Source organism: Paroedura picta, chromosome 5, assembly GCF_049243985.1.
Source record: "Paroedura picta isolate Pp20150507F chromosome 5, Ppicta_v3.0, whole genome shotgun sequence".
NCBI lineage: Eukaryota > Metazoa > Chordata > Lepidosauria > Squamata > Gekkonidae > Paroedura > Paroedura picta.
Genome location: NC_135373.1, coordinates 61,221,515 through 61,245,722, shown reverse-complemented (window position 1 = coordinate 61,245,722; position 24,208 = coordinate 61,221,515).

Below are 24,208 nucleotides of genomic sequence, written 5' to 3'. Positions count from 1 at the left end.
TCCGCCCCTCACCCATCCTCAAGAGGCCTCAGTGGCAGCCTGGGGAACTGACAGAAGAGAGGACATGGCAGCCCATGTGAACATCATCCAGCAGGAACCCTACCAGAGAGCCTGAGGAAGGCAGTGAGGGGCCTTGACAGTCACCTCCCACTCTTGATCCTGACAGCCCAGGGGCTGGGGATTGAAGCTGCATACTGAACTGGCTGCCTTAACCTGGACAAAGTGCAGGGAGGGGGAAGCCCCATCATCCTGAGGGCAATGCTATTCCTTATGCTGCTGCCAGGGTGCTCCCTACATTTGCTGGTGGTTTGGACATGAGGGAGGGAGTTTCTGATAGCAAAAGTCAATGAGGGGGCATGGTTGCACCAATGATGTGCCTCAGAGGTTATACATTTTTTCACTGCTAGTAGCGCCCACCCCACCTCTTTTGTGCTGTTGCACACATTATAGACTCTCCAGCAGGGGCCTGTGAAAGTCATTTCCCCAATGTCAGGTTATGCTTATTTAAGTATAATTCAGGGATACAGACACAACACAACCTTTCTGAAAAGGGCCTTGGTGGAAAGGCAGGACAAACCACAGCAGATACTGTGACATCCCAGGGAGTTACAGAAGATGACACTGTGATTTGCTTATTCCATGTATTTTTATCATCACTAACATCATTGTCACATAAAAGTAATTAAAATCCAGATGCAAGTTAGCCAAGAGTTATTTGTAAGGGAAGATCCCCATAGCTGGAATGATTCCAGTGTACTGAGCCCTTGTGCGGCTGCCCTCTGCAAAGCTAGCTGCTCTACAGCAATAATCAGAATCTATTGTTTTCTATGTATGGGGAATGGTCTGTCAACAAGTTAATTACTCACAAAAATGAACCTGAGACAAGACCGTAGCATTCTATTTTATCTTGGCATATAAGGAGCCTTTTCACATTTAGCAGTGTCTAGTGAAGCATTAATTCATGTTTTCACTGTGGGAGCTGATTTGCACCAGCAATTAATCTGAATTGTGCACTTGGAAACATTTGGATCTTTCTCCCTTCCAAATCTGATGACCTGCAAACCACCCTTGGGAAGTGACATATATGTACTTGACCATGAACTCTTTATAAAGTGATATGGAAGAAATATCTATGTTTCATTTTATATGTTACTCAGGATCATGATGTCAAAAGAGTTGATAGGCAGGTCTTTAGCATCCAAATAGATCAACATGTCTTGAAATGGATGGACCCAAACCGTAATTGGATTGATGACTGGGAAATGGGAGAGCAATCCAAATGTTCAGTGCCTCAGTTCCACATTTTTTGTGTGACTACTGAATATACAAAACTATAGAACATTGCTGATTTCTGCCAACCTGAGAATGCTATATGAAGAGCTGGGTTTAAATGGTAAAGCTATGGGTTTAAATCCCACTTCTAATACAAACTTAGTGCTGTCTTGGGAAAGTTATTACTTTTCTTCCTCTTTCTTGTTGTGTATAGGAAGGAGTTTAACCTAATTCACAGGGTAGCTATAACTGCAGGCATGGCTTATATGTCTCCTCAAGTGCATCAGACATATTATACATTAGCATATTAAATATATGTCAGGACTTGTACAGTACAAAAGTTAGTGGTGGTCTAAGAGCTGGAAATAAAAGTATAACTCCCAGACAAGGCATGAAGCTCGCTTAGGGCAGTGATACTCTCTCAGACGTATCTCCCTCACAATGTTGTGAGGGGGAAAAATGGGTGAATAGAGAACCATATATACTACCCATAGAGTTGGATGAAAGAGTAGGATAACATGAGCAAAATAGATGATATGAAAATAATTTAATATGCATCAAAATATAAAGGATGAAAATATTTTTAAAATACCTCATATGATTGTTTTAAAGATCTCCTAAGCTTGCAAATGTTTGCAAATTAAAGGTGTGCTTTTAAGGAAATGGCCCCACTCCCAACAGTTCTGACCTTCATGATGGCACTTGTTAACAGCTGAAGAAGGAATGCATCTGGGAAAAGGTACAACACCCAGAGATTAAGTAAAAGTGGCTGTTCTAAAACTTTGCTGACAGCCACACAAGCTTCCATATAAGCTGCTTAAAGAGTTTTTTTTTATTGAAACTCAAGGTCAAAAGAAAATAAAGTCAAATGGTCCATTTTATTATTTCACATCAGTAACAATCTTGTGGGTTAATGGTAACCTTAACACAAAAGTATACCGATTAATTTCCCATCCAGTTGCAGCCTATTATACCCTTCCCATTGATCTTCACCTGAATTTTCTCCTTTGTCTTTCATGGACTGTTTACCACAGAAGCCTAAAGTAACAATTACTGGACATTTAACAATGGGACTGCTAGATGCCTTTGGGGAAAACCTGATAAGTTCTATCAATGAGTGACAACTGTCCACTATTAGTTGCACCCTCCACAATCAGAACAGAAATTTGCAGTGGGGTTTACTAGATGGAAAACTTAGGAACCCAGTGAAAGCTGTAATATTCAGTCAGTCACAGCCTTATCTGCATACACCACAGCTAGGCCCACTGTAAAACATTTTATGACATTTTTAATGTCTGCTCAGACCTGAGATCTGATATGCCACCAAGAGGCCCACAATGGTAGGACACTCACTGTTAATGTATAAAGGTAAAGGTAAAGGTATCCCCTGTGCAAGCACCGAGTCATGTCTGACCCTTGGGGTGACGCCCTCTAGCGTTTTCATGGCAGACTCAATACGGGGTGGTTTGCCAGTGCCTTCCCCAGTAATTACCGTTTACCCCCCAGCAAGCTGGGTACTCATTTTACCGACCTCGGAAGGATGGAAGGCTGAGTCAACCTTGAGCCGGCTGCTGGGATTGAACTCCCAGCCTTATGGGCAGAGCTTTCAGATGGCTGCCTTACCACTCTGCGCCACAAGAGGCTCTTAATGTATGGAATGCCATAAAACAGGGGTAGTCAACCTGTGGTCCTCCAGATGTCCATGGACTACAATTCCCATGAGCCCCTGCCAGCATTTCCCAATTCATAGGAATTGTAGTCCATGAACATCTGGAGGACCACAGGTTGACTACCCATGCCGTAAAATATTATTATTGGTAGCAGTCAGAATAGTCTAACAAGGATGGAGCATACATGTTTTCTTCTAAGAGTCACAGAATAGAAGGGCAGTTGAAAATCATCAGAAGGAAATAAAGAAAAGCTCCTGCTTGAGCCCCTAACAGTGCAGAACTCCTAGGCAGAATTACACTCTTCTAAAACTATTGACTTCAGAAGACTTAGAAGGGTATAACTCTATTTAGGACGACACTGTAAGACTTCATGGAGGGAAGTGATCCTAATTCCACAGCACCTAGTCTTGGATGTCACTTTTAATGGATATAATATATTTGATGCTGAAAAAGAGTCCTGAGACGTAGGGGGGAGACAATTAGGGCAAGTAAGTTTCTGCCTAATGATAGCCATTCCCAGAATTCTCTTTGCTTCAAATAGATCAGTCCTTGTAAAGTTTCCTCCAATACTTATTAATGACCTCTTTCCAAATGTAACAAAATTAAAATGTAATTGAATGAATGAATGAATGAATGAATGAATGAATGAATGAATGAATGAATGAATGAATGAATAGGAAATTCCCTTCCTCAAATTCTTCAAATGACATGGAATAAGGTAAAAGGTAAAGGTATCCCCTGTGCAAGTACTGGGTCATGTCTGACCCTTGGGGTGGCGCCCTCTAGCGTTTTCATGGCAGACTCAATACGGGATGGTTTGCCAGTGCCTTCCCCAGTAATTACCGTTTACCCCCCAGCAAGCTGGGTACTCATTTTATCAACCTCGGAAGGATGGAAGGCTGAGTCAACCTTGAGCCGGCTGCTGGGATTGAACTCCCAGCTTCATGGGCAGAGCTTTCAGACTGCATGTCTGCTGCCTTACCACTCTGCACCACAAGAGGCTCTTAACATGGAATAGTACACAGAAAAAAACAGAATTATGTATGTGTTTTAGGATGAAGGTCATACCCATCTAACCCTAATTCCCCCAAATTTGCAAATTCATTATAGAAAGAGGGAGTAATAATTCAAGGCACACTGTAGTGCTCTCAGCTGGAATTAGATGAGTCGTTTCCTTCTCATTTTGCTCTGATCCAGCAATTAGTACTTTAGCTACAGCACTGGAATGAAGACCTTCAGCAATAGGTTAACTGTAAAGAAACTTGCTCAAGGCCTGAAGCAAAGCAGTCTCATGAGATTATATTATTTTCTCCATGTTTCTTTCCAAGCCCTACTTGATTTTTATAGCAATTATAAACAATGGTAATATGGCCTGTCAAGTATTCAATGAACCCAGCAGCCCTTGATAATCATCTTATTAATTATTTTACATATCCTAATATTATTCCAAGTGCTTACCTCTCATGGTTTGAACTGGTGATACATGCATGACTCAACTTGGGGCAAAATGATAAAGTGTACTGCAAAGGCAATTCTCACAATGTCCCCTCTCAACCTCCTTTTCTCCAGGCTGAACATTCCCAAGTCCCTCAACCTATCTTCATAGGGCTTGGTCCCTTGGCCCCAGATCATCCTCGTCGCTCTCCTCTGTACCCTTTCAATTTTATCTACGTCGTTCTTGAAGTGAGGCCTCCAGAAATGCACACAGTACTCCAGGTGTGGTCTGACCAGTGCCGTATACAATGGGACTATGACATCTTGTGATTTTGATGTGATGCCCCTGTTGATACAGCCCCAAATGGCATTCGCTTTTTTTACCGCTGCATCACACTGCCTGTTCATGTTTAGCTTACAATCCAAAAGTACCCCAAGGTCTTGTTCACACACAGTGTTACCTAGAAGCATATCCCCCATCCAGTAGGCATGCACATTCTGATGCACTTGATTGACTGTGCTGACCTCAGTTGTAGGTAAATTCGAAGAAAGGCAGGCATACCCCATTGTAAGGGTATGATTTTATGGGGATTTTTTGATTTGCAACGAATGTTGAAATGTTGGAAATTTTATGGGATGTTTTTATATGATGTGTGAACCACCATGAACCAGATAGATAGACAGACAGACAGACGATGAAAGAAAGAAAGAAAGAAAGAAAGAAAGAAAGAAAGAAAGAAAGAAAGAAAGAAAGAAAGAAAGAAAGAAAGAAAGAAAGAAAGAAAGAAAGAAAGAAAGAAAGAAAGAAAGAAAGAAAGAAAGAATCTAAATGTGATGGAAATTGAAGCACATGTTCGTCTCCGTAAATACCTTGGAATTAAAATATGGCATGTTCAGAGCACTTCCACCACATTTTAGCATATTTATGTCTTCTCCTCCAGGAAAGCAGATATTTTTCCTAGGTTGTGTGATCTCTCTCAAAAAGAAACAAGGCCTTCTCATTTCACAAACTCAGTTTACCACAGATCTTCACAGGTCTCTCTAGGGTTGCAGAGAGGTAACTTGAGGTCAGGTGCAGCCAGTCATTTTGGGTTCCTGCTCCTGATCCCACCAAGTCCAAAGTTATCAGTAGAAAACATAGCACATTTAAGTGGAAAACATAGAACATGGAATATCGATGTAACAAATGTTTGATTTAATATATAGTGTTTAAAAAGTGACAAATTAATAATGGCTCATGCACTACATAGCCAAACGTGGCATGTCACTGCTCTAAAATAAATAATCAAATGAGTGAAACTCTGCCTGCCTGCTATGCTATATAAACCAATTCACTTCATTAGCTCAGATATATGGTTCTCCAGGGTAGTTCCCCTCCCCCTCTTCTGCTCACCTGATAAGTCATTCATTCATGACTCATGTTAAGCTAAGCATGAAAGACAATGTAACCAGAAAAGAAAACCATAATGCAGTACATGCTCATGAGGAAACAGGTAAAGAACATTATGGGATTCCCTATATTCCAGCTATAGGGCATCTGAAATGGTAATGTGACTTAGCCAAGGGAACTGAAGACACACACACACCCCTGCCACTGCCTCCAAGACCATGAAGAACAGCAGAGCCAGTTGTGATTCCTGTTCCTGTCTCCTGGGATTGATGAAAAATTTCACTTGATTTATTACAAGTTCAAATTAACAGAGAATTGTTTGGAAAAGCTACAGCTTTGAGATAGCTCTAGACTTGGAGGGGTGGGGAACACCACCCAACAATTATTTAGCCTGTGAACTGTTAAGGATCTTACAATAATCAGGTGATGGCCCCCTGGAAAAATCAAAGGTGGTGTTTCTGTTCAGAGACCCCTGTCGTTATCATTTGCTGTTCATTGATGTTCGCATTCAGGCTTCAATCCCACCGTCTGATAACCAGCTATTAATTGTAAAACATCTCAGGGATTTGCTGCTTCTTTTGTCACGACTGACCTTGTCTGAAAATGCAACAAAGCAAAAGGTATGAGTTCAAAATATTGGCATTTTCTTTGCCATGCTAGCAATGATGAGGAAAGCATCAGGGGGAGAAAAATATTAGATATTGATTTCCTTCTCATTCCTGAATACAACATAATTAGATTTAGACTGTAAACAATGCTAGAACTGTCTATGGTAACCATGGGTCAAAGGAGATGTAACAAGATGCATGGGTGTATTTTTTTTAAAAAAGATTTGAAATGAATTGTAATATGGATGGATGATGTATACCAGCAATTACCCTATGAAATTGCTTGATGTTCCCAGTCTATGCTTAAACTCCATAGCACTTATCATCTGAGCACACCGGCAAGAGAGATGCATCCTGCTGCTTTCTGTTCAACCTTAGGGATTTGGTGAAAGCTCTGTACCCAAGGGGAAACAGCAGTGAAGAACTCACTTGAGCAACTCCCTGTTATCATAAAAAGCACCTGAGACTGTGCCCAACTCCTTGATGTTTTGACACTAGAGACTTCCAGCTGTTTCATACAAAATTGGGAGAGAGAGCTCTGAATTTAACACCTCAGATTACACATGGGTGTTTTTATCTTCACTGCACTGTTGTAAAAATATCTCTTGGTATATAGGACAATAAAATATGAGGGGAGTGCTACATACAAACAGTGCAGTACTTAGGGAATCAAACTAAGATCAAGGAGACACAGGTTTAAATTTTCATTCTTCCACAGAAGCTTGCTGGGTGACCTTGGACCATCTCACTCTCTCAGGCTAACCTACCACATACTTTTGCTGTAAAGATGAAATGGAGGAGAGGGCAACTATGTAAGCTGCTTTGGGTCCCCAATGGGGAGAAAGGTGAAGTTGGCGCACAACATCTGTGGCCCTCCCCTACAAAACACTCCCATTGAGTAACATCCAGCCTGGAGATCTATGGGCGGTGAAGTGTCTGGATGCTTGTATTGTTAGTGCTGCCAATGTGTTACTTATGCTTGGTTTTGTCGTATTTAATATTAATGTATTGTGTGTTTTCCATTCACTGTTAATTTTAACCCATTTTGTACACCACCCTGAGCCATGTTGCGAGGATGGTATAAAATTTAAATTAATAATAATAATAATAAAGTAAATAAAATAATACTTTTAATTGGTACGCTAATATTGTTTGTACAGGACACTGTTAAAGACACGATTCCAACTGCAGCCAGTTGCAGAAGAATGCAGAAGTCTTCTTCTTTAGGCTAAAACAGATGTGACAGCAGAAGATCACTAGCTAGATCCATGCAGCATTTTTTTTAAAAAAGCTAACAGTTGCCATATGAAGCCCAAATTGTATTGGTGCTGCAGTGCAAGAGACAAGTAGAGAAACCATCCTATGTTCTTTTGTCAATGAAATCCAATACCTCCCTCCCAATGTTGTCCTTAGCTCTGAAAGAAGAGGAAAAGTCACACAGACTCTGGCTTTTTTATGCACTGTTGTTTTTTTTGCTATTACCATCCATTCCATCAGATATATTTTCCCCTCCTGTATGCCAACTCACTTTCACTTTGCAAATGCATTGTGCTTTCTTTTTTCTTCTGCATGGATATTGTTCCCTTCCGCACTCAATTAGTATTCTGTTCACTGTATCTCTGTTTTCTTAAGTGTGCTATTGCAATAGTTTTTCCCCCTTACGTCACTTCCATGGTGAAGGTGATTCAAAAGCATAATGATTCTGTCAGATCCCCACCCCCCTTTCCCACCTCTTGGAGGACACTCCTCCACTGCCCACATTATGCAATGTGGTAGAGCTTTCCTTATAGGTCAGTTTGAGGCAGACTATGTTTTTTGAAATTATAAGGGTTCTTCCAGCTGCGTGCTCTCGGGTAGCCATCTTGCTGAACATTTAGTGTATTTTCCCATCTTCAATACTGCAAGGCATTTAAAGTCACCATAGCAAATGGAGCTGGAAGAATCCTTACAATTACCCAAGAAGTGGTAACTCAGAGGGACCCAGGCTTCAGTTCTTGACAAAGAGATAAGGAAGTGTTGACTTTGAGAGAACCTCAGAAGAGTTGGTTCTTATATGCTGCTTTTCTCTACCCAAAGGAGTCTCAAAGCGGCTAACAATCGCCTTCCCTTTCCTCTCCCCACACCAGACACCCTGTGAGTTGGGTGAGGCTGAGAGAGCCCTGATATTCCTGCTCAGTCAGAGCAGTTTTCTCGGTGTTGTGGCGAGCCCAAGGTCATATATATATGATTAGATGTCAGAATGTCAGATATGATTAGATATCAGAAACCACACCCAGGTTTGGACCAACATTGGACCAAAAATAAACCACACCAACATTGGACCAAAAATAAACATACTACAGAGGATTTTGCCTTTTTGGGGATTTAATTGATTAAACCAGGACATTTGGTTCAAAATGGTACTCAAACACTCTTGAGTGTTTTTACATTTTTAATTTTGATACTTTGATTCCAAATGGTCTCAATTACATTTGGGACCTAAGCTGTCTTTTGTAAATGATTATAGTTGCAAAGCTATATATGTTCACTCACCATTTCCTTGGAGATATTATAAATGATACATATTTCATTATATTGCATGGATCTATATGTTTATAATGGGTTCTAATACTTAGGAGCTATAGCCAAGGTGATACCAATTACTGTGTTCTATACTAATTTGTAATGAATTGCACCTGTTACTTGGTGTCAATGTCATGTGGATTGAATTCATTTTGGGCAAGCTTGAGAGTGACTCCATCACTCAGGAGCAGTTGCCAAGGTGATAACTATTACTGTAAAAAAGAATCTCCATACTGAGGTATGCTTTAAATTGTTTACTGCTGATTATAATATTTTTATGCCTCAGAAAATTTTATAACATAAAACATATATATAATATCTTTGTATTCCAGAATAGCAAGCAATCACTGAAGATAATTCAGAAAAATGGGATTATTGAATACCTGGGATCCCGTTCCAATTGTTTAAGTATTTCAAAGTGACTTTAATTTTTAAAAAATTGAATTATATGTTTGACAGATTATTCGATATTTGGCCAGTTTTTTCCTTAATGTTCAAATTGGCTATTAATAAGGAAACGATGATTCTACTATTGAAGAATATTCCATCTGCCAAAGGGTTGTCCAAGGTTTCTGTATCATAAACTTCTCCATTCTTTTTAAAACTACGAACATACAATAGAACAGGGAGAACGCACAACAAAATAGGGAGCTGCTATAGAAACCATTCAATTGTATTTTTCACAAACTTCAGGATGATATTCAATTAAGGATAACTATTTTTATAGAAATTATTGAGTTTGCAGGTTGAGCCCTATTTAGTATCAACACTGGACCAAACATACACATCATAAATAATGTCAAATTTGCTGGACCCAGCCAAATATATAGAATTCCCACTAGGATTTCACTAGACAAAATAATCTAAATTTTACATTGATGCAAGATGCCTCCATAACGCCAAGAAAGATGAAGTTTGGTATACACGTTATACAAATGGATAGAGAAAATTGGACAAAATGGGGAAATTCACCTTACAACAGAGCAAAGATTCCTTGTACAGAGCAAAGTAAACCATATGGGTGATAGACTAAGGGGCTTTCCGCACCGGGATCCTTATAGCAAATTGTTTGCTGAACGAAAAATCGCCATTTAAAATAGTGGAATTCGTCATTATGCATACCTGACTTTGTAGTGGAATCCAGTTGCGTTTCTATCGTTTCCCAAAGGCTTCCGGTCTCAGCAAAAATCGCTAGAAAGGAAGCACTATTGCCAAGCTCGTCCCACCCCTGGCCGTCAAGCAGCCAATGGGCAGCCGTTAGCATGCTCCCAAACAGCCCCTTTCCCTTTAAGAAAGGTTTTTTTTTTTAAACACACCCATTGCAACGAATCTGTGTTGATTCGTTGCAACGGAGAGACCCATCCAGCTGGCAGGTGTGTTTGAGCTGTCATTTCATCGTTGCCACGCTCCTCCCGAGTAAACCCCCCCCCTCACGGGCCCGATTTTCGGCCGAAAACAGTGTAAAAAATAAAGGGAAAATACATCAGCAAATGGGCTTCTCTGTGCTTAGTGACTAAACAGCTCTGGGGAGGGACTGAAGCCGGGGAAGCCTCTAAACAGAGGCTCGCTGGTGGGTTGAGCCCCGCTCGCTCGGAGAAAAGAAAAATGGCTATCGCTTTGCCGGAAGATCAGAGGAGAGAGCCAGGGGGAGGGACTTTGTAGAAACCACAACAATGGTAACGGACAGAACTTTCCCGCTAGTGTTGTAGATTGGTTGCAGGAGTGTAGCGCTTTCTGGAGGGTGAATCCACTTTTGGGGATTTCCCTGAAAGCACTACAAGGAAAGCGGTTTCAGGTGTGTGGCAGATTGTCAACGACGTTGTGCATAATGGCAAATCAGTAGCGTTTTCAATTGGCAACCATTGTGCGATTTTGAAGGCGTGCGAAAAGCCCCTAAGATTCCACACCCTCTTTATGCATTTGATTAAAATATGGTTTGGTGGACAGGAGACTTTGGGTAGTAATCAGGAACATGTTTCTACATCTGAAGAATGCATCCTTTCTATACACTTTTCCAATTCAAATATCACACAAAACTAGGCTTGCCAGCTCTGGATAGGAATATACTTGGAGATTTGGGGGTTAAATTTAGGGAGGGGCCTCAGAAGACTATAATGCCATAAAATCCACTCACCAAAGCTGCCTGAAGAATTGATCTGTGTGGTCTGGAAATGAGCTGTGATTCCAGGAGCTCTCCAGGCCTCACCTGGAAGTTGGTAACCAAACCTCAAGCTATATTTTTTTGTGTGAGCATTCTAGTGTGGCTGTTCCATTAGCTATAGTTAGTTGGAAGCCATCAAACTGGGAGTATGAAACCATACTTTGAAGATGGTTTATTAAGCACAGTTAGTCTTAGCTTAAGACTTAGCTTAAGACACAATAACATCTTAGCTTAATCTTTATTTGTGGCCTGGCACTGCCCACTCCAGATACAGAGAAAAGTCAATGATACCAGCATTTGTCAAGGCAAATCAGGATCTGAGTAATCATCTACAAGTTAAATGCTGGTTTCAGAAGGTGACCACAATTAAAATAAACTATCGTTTTGTGTTCTGTCTGAACTGAGACAACTCCGATAAACATTTTGTTGTTGTCTAGAATGTTTTGCTTTGCATACCTACCCTATCTGGTGTTTGGGGCAGTGGGTATGTGGCTTGGTGACATGGGGCTTGGTGATGGGGAGGCCTCAAGACTCCCCCCCCCTCCTTTGCTGCTCTGCACCCCTACTTTCCTGCAGGAGACATCAATTTGTTTCCTGCTTCTTTCCTTCCCCACTCTATGCTGCTCAGGACAGTGAGAGGAGGAAGAGGGAAAGAGGAGGCCTGGACAGACTAATGGCTGGGCGAGCCTGCCTTTGCCTGCCAGATGAGGCATTCCCATCATGCTTATCCTCCTCTGCCTTTTCTGCTGGGGGACACAGGCCTGCCCTATAGGATTCAGCCACCCCAGAAAGTCAGGTACGCTCCTTGGGTGGATGGAGGATGTGGAAATGGGTAGTCCTGGCTGGGGAGAGAGGTGGTTGCCCCCACAACCAGGGATGGTGCCAGTAGAGCCCCCCACACACTACCCAGGGCACTGCCTTCTGCTCTCTCTCTCTCACTCTCTCCTTCCCCATCCCTGGGCCTGCTGCAACTGCCTCTGTGCCTGGCTCTGACCCAGGGGCTGGAATAGGAACAGTCGCACCCCCCTAATGTGGCACGAGCTCTGCTCACCACACACTCGATATGCTAACAATGTGTTTTCACTAGATCTGCTGTGCTGGTTGGTTGTCATCCCCTCCGCCCCCCATTCTCAGTTACCTCTGCTTGTAAACCTACCAACCTCCAAGTGATCTCCAAGTAAACTGCAGAGTTCAGTTTCCTCAAAGGAAATGGCAGGTTTAAGGACAGGGCCATAGAGTCTAGGAGAAACTCAAGTCCAGTACAGGGATAAGGGGTACAGCGTTGCGCTAGATACGCTCCTTCCTCCAAAACCGGACACAGAGGGTAGCTGTGGGAGAGGAATTATCGGGCCCTTACTGGCTCCCTTGTGGGGTCCCACAGGGCTCAGTGCTCTCTCCCACATTATTCAACATCTTTATGCGCCCTCTGGCTCAACTGGTGCGGAGTTATGGGCTGGGTTGCCATCAGTATGCTGATGACACTCAGCTCTTTCTCCTCATGGATGGCCGCCCAGACTCTCCCCCAGAAACATTAGCCAGCTGCCTGGAAGCAATGGCTGGATGGATCAAGCAGAGTCGCCTGAAACTCAACCCCTCCAAGACGGAGGTCCTGTGGTTGGGCCGTAGGGAAGCAGACCAGGAAGCGCACTTGCCCTCTCTGGCCGGGACGCAACTTAAGATCATGTCTCAGGCCAGAAACCTAGTGGGGGGACCATGGATGCCTCACTAACACTTGAGGCACAGGTAGATGGCCAGGCATTTTTCCATCTCCGCCAGGCTCGGCTCCTAGCGCCCTTTCTGTCCTCTGAACACTTGGCCCCAGTGATCCATGTGACGGTCACCTCCAGATTAGATTTCTGTAACTCGCTGTACACTGGCCTGCCTTTGGGCTTGATCAGGAAACTGCAACTGGTCCAAAATGCGGCTGCTAGAGTCCTCACGGCTACACCTTGGAGGGCACATATCCAGCCAGTGCTGAGGCAGCTGCATTGGCTACCAGTTATTCCAGATCAGGTTCAAAGTTTTGGTTTTGACCTTCAAGGCCATCCGTGGTCTGGGCCCAGTGTATATGAGGGACCACCTATTGCCCTATGCCCCCCGCAGGGCCTTACACTCTGAGGGGGCTTATTGGTCATTCCGGGTCCCAAGGAAGCTCGCCTGGCCTCGACCAGAGCCAGGGCCTTTTCGGTCCTGGTCCAACCTGGTGGAATGAGCTCCCGGAAGAGCTACGGGCCCTGCAGGAATTGTCATCATTCCGCAGGGCCTGCAAGACGGAACTCTTCCGCCAGGTTTTCGGTTGAGGCCAGGCAGCAAGAAGATCTAGCCCCCCTCACAAATGTGATGGTTGTGTCTGTCATCTGCCCCCTCCCTTTCCCTTCTTAGTGGGAGTGGAATTGGGTTAGTTATATTGAATTTTGCCACCATTCTTGTCTTAACTTTTGTATTAATTGTATTATGTTTTTTTTTGTATAATAACCTTAATAATGCTGTGAACACTCTAATATTTTTGTAGGGGAAGAAATATTGTGCTTGTGTTGATCTCTGGTTTTTAATGACTAATGTGTATTCTCATTGTCTTTATTTTATTTTCGGAAGCCATCTAACCAAACTGGAAGGACAGTTCAGAATCCACCTGCTGTTTTGTATTAGATCATTTAGTTGGTTCTGGTAGCTGCTTATTGCATTACTTGCCCTCTTTTAATTCTTACTCATTTATGCCTTGCTAATCAGATGATTCATGATAGGCAAACAGATTCTCCTTTTGATACTGGTGAAATCTCCATTAGTGTTAAAAAAAGTTAGGGAGTAGCAACAAGAGGACACTAAGATCCAAAGTCTATTAAGTAGCAATAGCAGCTTCTACAAAAACTGTTCTAAACAGCAATTTGGATGTCCTAAACCTCTTAAGTCATTCAGCATCAACACTCGATTCATCCATTCTCCCCCTAAGCGCCCACCAGAGACTTTTAGGCAAGGCTCTTTCTTTGTTCTAGTTAGTGAAAATGTCTTCAACTCTCAGACCTATTAACTTGTAACAATAGAAATGACGACAGCCAGGACAGGTACAAAAAGTTTAATTCTTTTCTTCTGAGCTTAGAAGTTGAAAAGGGGCTTTTCAAGGGAAAGATGTCAAGATAAAACAGGGGGAGGGTATTAAAATTTATGAATTCCTCTATAATATAATTATGATCTGAACAGTTTTTCAAAGACTATTATCAGCTTCTGTTCCACTCTTAGCCATCTTTAACGGCATATATGACATATACACTCACGAAATAGATTTACATAGGTTGCAAATACATATAGGTTAAATACCATCTGTCAGTGGAAATAAGAATTTATGCCGGACTTAGTTGCAATTAAAGAAAAATCAACTGACAAGGATTCTTGTCACTTATGTGGAACATCTACATAAGGGACGAGAATCCTTGTCCCCTGCCCACTCCCGCCTCCCCTCCACCCCCACTCCCTTTCCTTACTTGTGTGCGTGGCTCCTGGGTGTGGCAGCTGGCGCAACCTTGGTGGCTGGGGCCCGCACTGAGGTGCGCTTGCGGCCACGGCCCCTGCCAGTCTCCCGAGGCTTCTCCCACTCTCAGGAATGCGGAAGTAGCCTTGAAAACCTAGCAGAGGTGGCTCTAGCCCAGCAAGCCACAGTGCTGAGGCACACTTGCCACCGCTGCCAGGCTCCCAAGGCTTCTCCCAGTCTCTGGAACGCAGGAGTGGCCTCAAAAGCCTAGTGGAAGCAGCACCAGCCCAGCGAGCCACAGCGCTGAGGTGCACTTGCTGCTGCCACCATTGCCAATCTCCCACGGCTACTCCTGCTTCTCGTATGGTGGGAGTGGCCTTGGAAGACTGACAGCAGCAATAGCTCCAGAGCAACGAGTGCACCTCAGTACTAGGCCTCAGTGCTCTGGCACCACCACTGCTGCTGCTGGCCATCCACTGGCATGCTACCCTAAGGCGGGATAATAGATGTCATGTCTATCTACATTTCCATTTGAAGGAGCATGCCAGTAGATGTTCCACATCAATAAGAACCATAGAGTGCCCTCTCTCCCAAGCATACAGAATGAGGATTCAATTCCCTGCTTTGCCATGAAGGTCCCTGGCTTGTCTTGGTTCAGCCATGGCTTCTCAGCATAAAGTACCTCACAGGATTCTCTTCAGGAAGAAATGGAGAAGAGGAAAGAAAGAAAGAAAGAAAGAAAGAAAGAAAGAAAGAAAGAAAGAAAGAAAGAAAGAAAGAAAGAAAGAAAGAAAGAAAGAAATAATTCAGTTGATCTCTAATTTGCTTTGATCTCTGATTAACCCAAGGATCAAGAGTGCCAGTTTCAAAAAAAAACACTTACTTTAATTTTAAAAATATCATCTAGAGAGCTAGCAGCTCACCAAAAATCAACACCACTGTTGGTATTCATTTGACAAGCCAGAATCTGAGACCATAGTCTCAAGGCCAGAATCATACATCAGATATACTAGAGAAAGGCCATACAGAGGTGAACTCTCCCCCCCCCCCCCCATGTTTGATATCCATTCCTTGTGGTTATGGACAACTCTTCTCAACTTAGACTTCTACCACGGCATTATAACAACCTCTTATAATCAACTTTCCATTTAATTCTCTGTGACAATGGTATTCCATTTCTCCATCCCAGTCACTTCCTTCCAACTTTATCATTACATCCATGTTCCTTTCACTTAACTTGTTAGTGTATTGTTATTCTCATATATACAGTGATCTTCAAAATTCTGAAAAGGTTTTAAAAGTCTCAAAATCCAAATTTAATCTGCACAGAGGGATTAAATCAGGCCTGTGTCCTAGCAACTCCTCCTAGCATTGATAGTGTTGGAAGTGTTCTGGAAGTGGATAATTGTGGGGTTTTAAGCAGTGTAAACTTCACCTAGCTGTTATAATCTAGCACAGAAGACTTCTAATTTTCTATATCTGTGATCACAAACACTACGTAATCTATTATCTTAGATAACTTTAGGCTGATAAGAAGGAACTGGCTCATATAGAAAACAGTGCTGTGTTAGGGACAAATGCATACTAACAGAAATAAGCAGCAATAGCAATATATTATTATTCTGCAGTGTCATAATAAGTGCAGGTGACTCAAGGATAAAAAGAGGGATTGAAAACTCACAAACCTGAGATTCAATTAGCAGTCTAAGACTTTAATACCATAGCATTTCTCCTATAACTGGAGTTAAGGGCTGATTCCCTGCAGTTCTTCAAGCACTCTGTGATAATATACTAATGTCCATGTATGCAATTGGATGGCTTCCCTATAACCCATAATAGCTACAGGATTCCGTACGATCCACTGATAATGGATGGACAAGGGAAGCCATTTGAACACAGTAAAGATTAAAACTATTACATTGCAATGGGAAGCCAGGAAACAGCAATTCCATGGCTGGAATCTATTTTGTGTATCAGTTTAGCCTTCATCCTTGGATGAAAATATGTGGATGAACTCCTTTCACAGTCTCTACAGAAAACATCACAAAACACACTTATCTGATCACAGAATGGCAGTTCATTGCCTCTGCTTTGGAGGACATATGGCAGTCACTGGGATCTGGAACTGTCCTCTGATCAGTGATGGGCTGCGACCAGAACAAAGCTCTATATTGTCCATAATAGAATCCATTTAATTTCCCTATATTATGTAAGAAACATTTCTTATTGCTGGAATTTTAATCGAAAAAAAACAACAACATCACAGGTACAACCAGATGGACTGGATAGTAACAAAGCAGATGGTGTGGTGTTGATGGTGTGGTGTTATTTCTGGCATGAACCCAAAGTGTTGTCACATTATTCTGGGACACAGCAGAATCTCTAGTCTTACTGTATGACATACTATAGTAAGAGACCTGGAAGCCCTAAATTTAGTGAACAAAATTTCTAGCACACAGTGCCACAAATGACCTATATTCATCACTGTGTACCACAAAAGAAAAGGAAGGTGGACCCTCCTGGCAGGTGACAGGAGGCAGCAGCTGAGCTTCTAGAAACATGGTTGAAGCACTGGGCAGTTATACAGCTTCTGACTGGCTAGAGGAATTAGGTATGATTACAGAATGATGGCATCACTTGTGGGTACACACTCAAAAGCTGTGTACCCACATGGTACTGCACTAGTGGCTCCTGCAGCTCCATCACCACTAGGTGATGCACAAGATCCTAGATTCAATCCCAGCAATCCCAGTTAAAAGGAACAGGCAGTAGGTGATGTATAAGACCTCATCCTGAGACTCTGGAGACTTGCTTCCAGTCTGAGAAGACAATATTGACCTTGATGGAACAATGGTCTGATTCAATATAAAGCAACTTTGTGTGCCCCATTGTATATTGATAAGGCTGCTGCTTTCCTGTCACTTCTCAGCAGGACATGCTACTGAAGTATGAGATATTCCCTGTACCCTGCCTCAGGAACTTCTTCTGTACCCAGTTCCAACTACAAGTTCAGTGCAAGGAGTTTCCACACAGGCCACTTCGCTGAACTGAAATGGCCCAATGGACCTAATGTTTGGACCAAACATACAGGTAATCACATAAGAGCTCCTTGCCTTTGCCCACCCTTTATAGTAACCCCTCTTTTCATGCTATCCCCTTGTTAACTGCCTCCTCTTTTTCCTTCTCTCTTCATCCCATTCCTGTTATATACTCTTTGGAATATCTATGGAGCTTGCTTTCTGCTCATTCATTAAGAGCTGTCACCAATGGGCTTACTTCCAAGTTAATACCCAGTTAACTATCGTGTTAAAACTAATATTTAAAGCCAGCATTCCTCCTGTGCACATTTACCTTGGAGTATGATAATATTGTGAAATTTTCTCCTAATTTACCATGGACATGGGTTCCATTATCAACAGCTTTCTGGAATGAACAGGTGGTAAAAAGTAGCCAAAAGGTGCTGTGAGTTTGTGGGATGCCACACACCAATTAAGTGGGGTCAGTAGGCTGAGTTGCTGTCAGAACATCTAGTCAAATAAGGAATGCTGGGAAATTAAAAGAGCTGAAGAAGCCTCAGAGCTGCTTACAATTGCTTTCCCTACATCTCTGTATAACAGACACGCTGTGAGGTAGGTGAGGCTTAGAGAGCTCTGACAGGGCTGCTCTATGAGAACAGTTCTGACAGGACTGTGACCAGCCCAAGGTCACCCAAATGGCTCCATGTGGAGGAGTGGGGAATCAAACCCGGCTCCCCAGATCATTCTTACCCACTACCAAACAAGGATTTCTCCCTTTGAAGCTTGCTGAGTTTCCCTGGCAAACATGGCGAATTTACATGCCAAATCTTAAGAGTTTATTAAACGTGAAAGAGTCCTGAACAGAGTGAGAGGACCTTAGTAGGAGTTTCAAAATCTAAGCTGAGCAATCAATCGTTCCAATCAATCTTGTTCAAAGTTAGCCAAGTTCTTTCCCCCCCTGAGCGCAGGTAGTTCTTTGCTTAATTCAACAATATAACCTCACTTGGGAGAGAAGAAAAGGTTAATTCAGTACCAGAACATTAAAAAAACAATTGTTTTTTGTATATTACCCTGATGTTGACAAAGATGCAAAGAGAGAGAAGGAAAAGGTGCTAGTAAATAGGCTATTAAATGCTCAACATTCAAAGTAATGGGTTTGGCCTTGGGTGTCCCAGCTGGTGTTCCACTGGGGCAGCTGGGTTACAGATCTACATCCTTAGCCTGGAATTCTGGCTTTTTGGGTGCTAGTTCCTCTTAAACTAAGAAAATTGTCGCTCATAGAGTTAAAAGAGAGACAATATGCTGCATTCAGACTACATCAGCAAATTCCACAGATCCCCAAATTCCACTGCAGGCCACCCTCATGTCAATCCTGAGGTTCCCCTGTCCCCTAGAAGCAACATTTTATGAAGCTCAGTGAGCTGCACTGAGAGGGAGGGGGAAGACACCCAAGCTCTATAAGAAACATTTACATGACTATCCGATATAGAGCTACTCCAATCTAAACGTTTTAGACAAGAGTAACTCTATATAGGATTGCATTCTTAGTCTGGAGCCAATAGATTATAAGGAGAAAAGGTATTGCAGACACAGAAAAAGAACCATCAGTCACCTCCCTTCTGAACTGGGCTTCTGTATATGATCAACTGCTCTTCGTATTTGCTGCTGTTTCATGCCTGCCTTTACAAAACAGGAAAAAGGAACACAACAAGGGGGTTGATTGGCAATGGCAACCAATCATCTTTGAGTTAATTTCTTGCTGAGACAGGGTTTGGAAAAAAAGGCTCATCTGTCAGAGAAGAGAGAGAAATGCTATTTTGGAAGGGAAGACAAACATATGTATATTGTATATAGGGTAGGTCACATAATGTTTATTCTGGAGCACATGGCCTTGCTCTTTTGGTTGCAATGTATCGGTGATGCATGTTGAGCATTAAAGTGTGCATTCAGCATTAAAGTGAAGGCATTGGTTCTACTTACTTAATCTAGCATCAACGGGTACTCACTTTTTAATACAGACTGCCACAAATCTTATAAAGTGTTTCTGTGACAAGAAGTCTCTTTGCCATTGGCAATCTATTTCAAACTTTCTCATCCCCCGGCTAGAGCACCATCCTGTGGGACTTAAAATAACTGCAAGTGTTGAAGTTACAAAAAAGAATGTGTCAATTTCTTTTTAAAGAACATGCTCCTAAAACACAAAGTAAGAGCGTTACCAACTGGGTATTTGAAAGTAGGCAGTTATACTGGCTAATTTAGAAAGGGAACTAGATCTGAATCCAGCTCCTTGCTAAAAACAGACTTTCTTGCAAATCTGGGCTTTCCGCAGCCTCATATCTGATGTGTTACATGGAACTTTGACTCCTTGGTTGAAGAATGGCAAAGAGAATGAACTTTCCCATTGTTGCAAGAGACTAATTCACACTTTTTGCAAATGTGAATGGGAACTATCAGGTATGACGCAAAAGCACTATAGTGATTTTCCACACATATTCATCACTAAGCTTTGAATACCAGAAACAGTGTGCCAGTTCTCAGAAATACAACCACCAGAACGCTAAGGGGTGACATGAGAAAGGCTGACTGCTGGCCTATTAGTGCAAGATCATCACTAACATCACTAGACTTCTCCTACAGAAGATATAATGAGACTCATTCACAACTGGGGGAGGAAACCAAGACAACAAAGTGGACTGTTTCTGAGCCAGGGCTTATAGAATCCCAAAACAGACCAGAGGACTGGCTTGAAAGGCATAGCAGCAAACCAGGCAGCTGTTTGTTCTTTATTGTTTCTTACTCTTGCCTGGAAATAATATATCTAGGAGGGTACTAGGCAGACAACTGATATGGTGTACATAATTCTGAATCACACAAATCACAGTTAATATGAATAAATCATATGCTGGCATGAGTCTGGTGTAACACTGGTCCTAGTATTACCTTCAATAGCTGTTTAGATTCAGGGAAAGGATCCCTGTAGAAAAGGCTGTTTAGATCAGAAAGATATAGATGGGACGAATATCTCTCAATACACAAAGTTGCCTTCTTCTAAGCCGGACCATTGGTCTGTCATCTGCTTTGTCCTGATGGGTAGCTGTTCTCTGGAATCTCAGCTGGAGGACTTTCACATCATCTACTACCTTATTTTTTTTAAGTGTAGATACCAGGGACTGAGCCTGGGATCTTCTGCATGATCAGCCACTGAGCCATCACTTCTCCCCTTATTAACTTGGGTGAGAGCTTTGATGAGGATTTGATGGTCCATTACCCTTGTTTTTGGTAGACCAGGCAATTGTTAGAATTATTTTGAAGTGCCTCCTAAGCCTTTGAAGCTAAAATGCATTGATTAGGAGAGAAATAAAGTAAAAGCCTATTTGAAACTCTACTGGCTTGTTCTGTATTTTGTGGCACAATCTGCCCAAGTTTCTGAATCCATCATTGTAGCAACCATCAACTCATTTGCATGTATATATAGGCTAGCCATTTTTTGGTACTCACTGTGAGAATTGTCACAATCCCAGCCATTTGGACAAAGGATACTTTTGCATTTATATTCATCATTCTGTCACTAAGCATAAAACTAAGAATGGTCACTCACAACGGAGGTTCCTATAGGCAACAAAAATAACAACAGTGTGATGTGGAAGTGATCCATAAATTGCTGTTAAATGTAATCTCTATGTTGTAGAAGAGGTTAGAGTCAGTGAGGCAGCAACTGGAGAAGAGGGAAGCAACAGAATTCTACCTGCTTCCATCTGGCTTATAAAAAGTCTGCCGATATCTTTCAACATAGAATGAAAATATAAACACATTCCGTTATTTTATTTTAGTTTCTCACACAGAACGTAAGGAATACTTACCCGTGTACAGATGAAAATCTTGTGTTGATTATAAGTCAAGCCACAAATGAAGGCACATTCAAAGCATTTTGTATACATGCAACTCATATATATGTGTTTACATTTAAAATAGGCTGTGATATTGCAATATTAGCTTTTATCTTAAAGCCCTATTCTCATAACAGAAGAAGTCCTATTCTGATAACAATTCCACCATTTCCAATTCCTCCCGCCCAGTATAGATCCCCCGTTAGTCCCTTATGCTGTTGACCCCTAAGAACAGAATCTAAAGGGTCTCATTGGGCTGCAGCAGGTGGTGGTAAAACCCTGCTCTGTGAGCTCCACCAGTCTGGTAATATGAGAACAATTATTTTAAATAACATATCAACATTTACCAAAAGTAATCCAGACTATGACTTTCCAGAGGCATCTTGTTACTTGCTGATAGAACAACTAACTGACCTTCTCTCTGTTCCAGCAAGGTAAGCTTTGTGTTAAAGTTACAGGAACCAAGTGATAGGTTGGCTTCATTTTTAATTATAACTGCAGCATGATTTCATCTCTGCCTGTTGTTTGTAGCATAAAACCATTTCAAAACTACGATAGTGAGGTAGACAACCAAGTTGCCAGACAATAAAAGAATTAATGTCTTGTGGTCCATCTTTTAAATGTCTGTCATGTTTGAAAATAAAATCAGTAAACTTGATATCTTTTTGAATTTGCCCCTTGCAAGTTCAGAATACTAGAAGATGATAGATGGTAATACAAATACAGATATTTTAGCATCTGAAGCCAAAGTGAGTCAGTATAAAGGAAATAAATATTGTTTGCCCTGTTAATCTACTTCAGCGACTGCAGAGACACACATTTTAGTTTCTAAGGCCAAGCAAATCCTGGCTCTTCAGTCTGTATTGCATATGTTGGAAAGAGAGTTTGGAAGGAGCTGCTTTTGGGACTTGCCTGGGGCTGCTGTCATATAAACTAGGCTGAAATTCATCTCTAATTAAAGCATGTTGGAGTGCTTCTTAGGGCCAAAACAGATGTGACACTGGAAATACCATGATCAATATACTTCCAAACATTTTTCTTTTTAAATAGCAACCAAGCAAAGCCCTGATTTGGACTGGGTTTGTACAGCAAAAAAGTGAGACATAATACTTTCCCTTATGCTGTTTTTCTTGATCTAAAATGGTTCATTGGAACAGCTATTTTTGTACTTGGAGCAAACACAAGATATGCTGCATATTTTCTCTGCATATTTACAAGGTTGTTTCAGGAGGGGGTGGGAAAGAGTTATAGGCCCATCACACAAACATTTTACTGCAGATTTGTAGGGCAGTAGGCCTTTAATCTTGACTTCAGATTTTGTGCCTGCCTTATGCACCATTCTTTTTCCTCCGGTGTATTTATTCAACAGCTATAATTTTAAAAGCACTTTTTAAAAATCAGAGTGGATCATCACTTGCGATGTGGGGGGTGGTGACCAATGTTTTTAAAGAATTGCCCTATCAGAGATGTGCAATAGTGTTCAGCAATTGCCTTCCATTAAAATCATCGTGGTCCAGGTTATGCATATGCATTTTAGTTCTCTGAATGAAGGGAATAGAAAGGAATGCAAGCAAGGGGGCGGGGGGGGGGATCCAATATTGAAACTGACCAGTCTTTTCTTGAAACTGACAAGCCTCTGTGAAGCCCCATTTTCCATATTGTTGCACACTAGGGGGTTCTTTGCTGTGTTATCAGACACTGTGGTAAATGGGAAATAATTACACAATCACACATAATACAGGAAAATGTTGAATTTACAGAATGTATGGTAGAACCACTGGAAATGCAAGCTGTGATTACTGGCATCATGTATGTGTGTGTGTGTGTGTGTGCATGCATGCCTGTGCAAAGTTAGCTAGAACTCCACCACACTTTGCATAGGGTTACAATTTGTATGGGGGGGAGTTTTTGGGGCAGAAGCTCTAGAGAGCTTTTATTAGTCTTGTATCACTAAATTGAAAAAAAAGGAAATATTTCTGCTGATGCCTGAGTACATCTGCACAGTGATGCTAATTTCCTGCCCATACTTGCAAACTTGCATGGCTGTGTCTTTGTGATTCTCTAATTTGTTCTTGAACACTGGTCATGATCTTGGCAGTTCTTAAAAACCTATCCTATGTTGATTGCACTCTGTCCTCCAAATGGATCAATCCCAGGCAGTTCAACAGCTTGCAGAAGGTCCCTGTGGCTCAACCATCATTTTAATGTTAGGCTTCTAGACCACCAAAATTGCTCCCCCCAAACTTGGTTCACTAAAGCATTTAAGGGAAAATGTTTTCAAAGCTTTAGGCTTCCGACACTAGTGTATGTCTGTATGTCTTTACATCTCATTCCAAATTTATTCCACATTGATGATCCTCTCCCCTTAGTTTGTTGACATGCAGCACTAAACTGCTTAAAAAAATTGTACTGGGGATGCTGCCATTTGCTTCCTCTCCAATCTCCCGTTCAAGACCATAGCAGGGAATTAAACCTTGCACAGCTCCCTTTAAACATCCCCATCATTTACATTTTTTTTAAATTCAAAATTGGTCATAGAGGAGGAAATAAACCTCCCTTCCCCTGTGTTCCGAATCTCAAGTACCATTGTAAACATTTATTAAAAACAAACAAATGGGAGCTCCAATTAATTCCCAAAGTGATATCTGTTTGGACCCTTGACCTTGCTTGTTCTCACAATCTTTATATTATTATTAATCTTTATTGGGTCTCTTCTTAAGGTGCCAAATAACTACTGACTT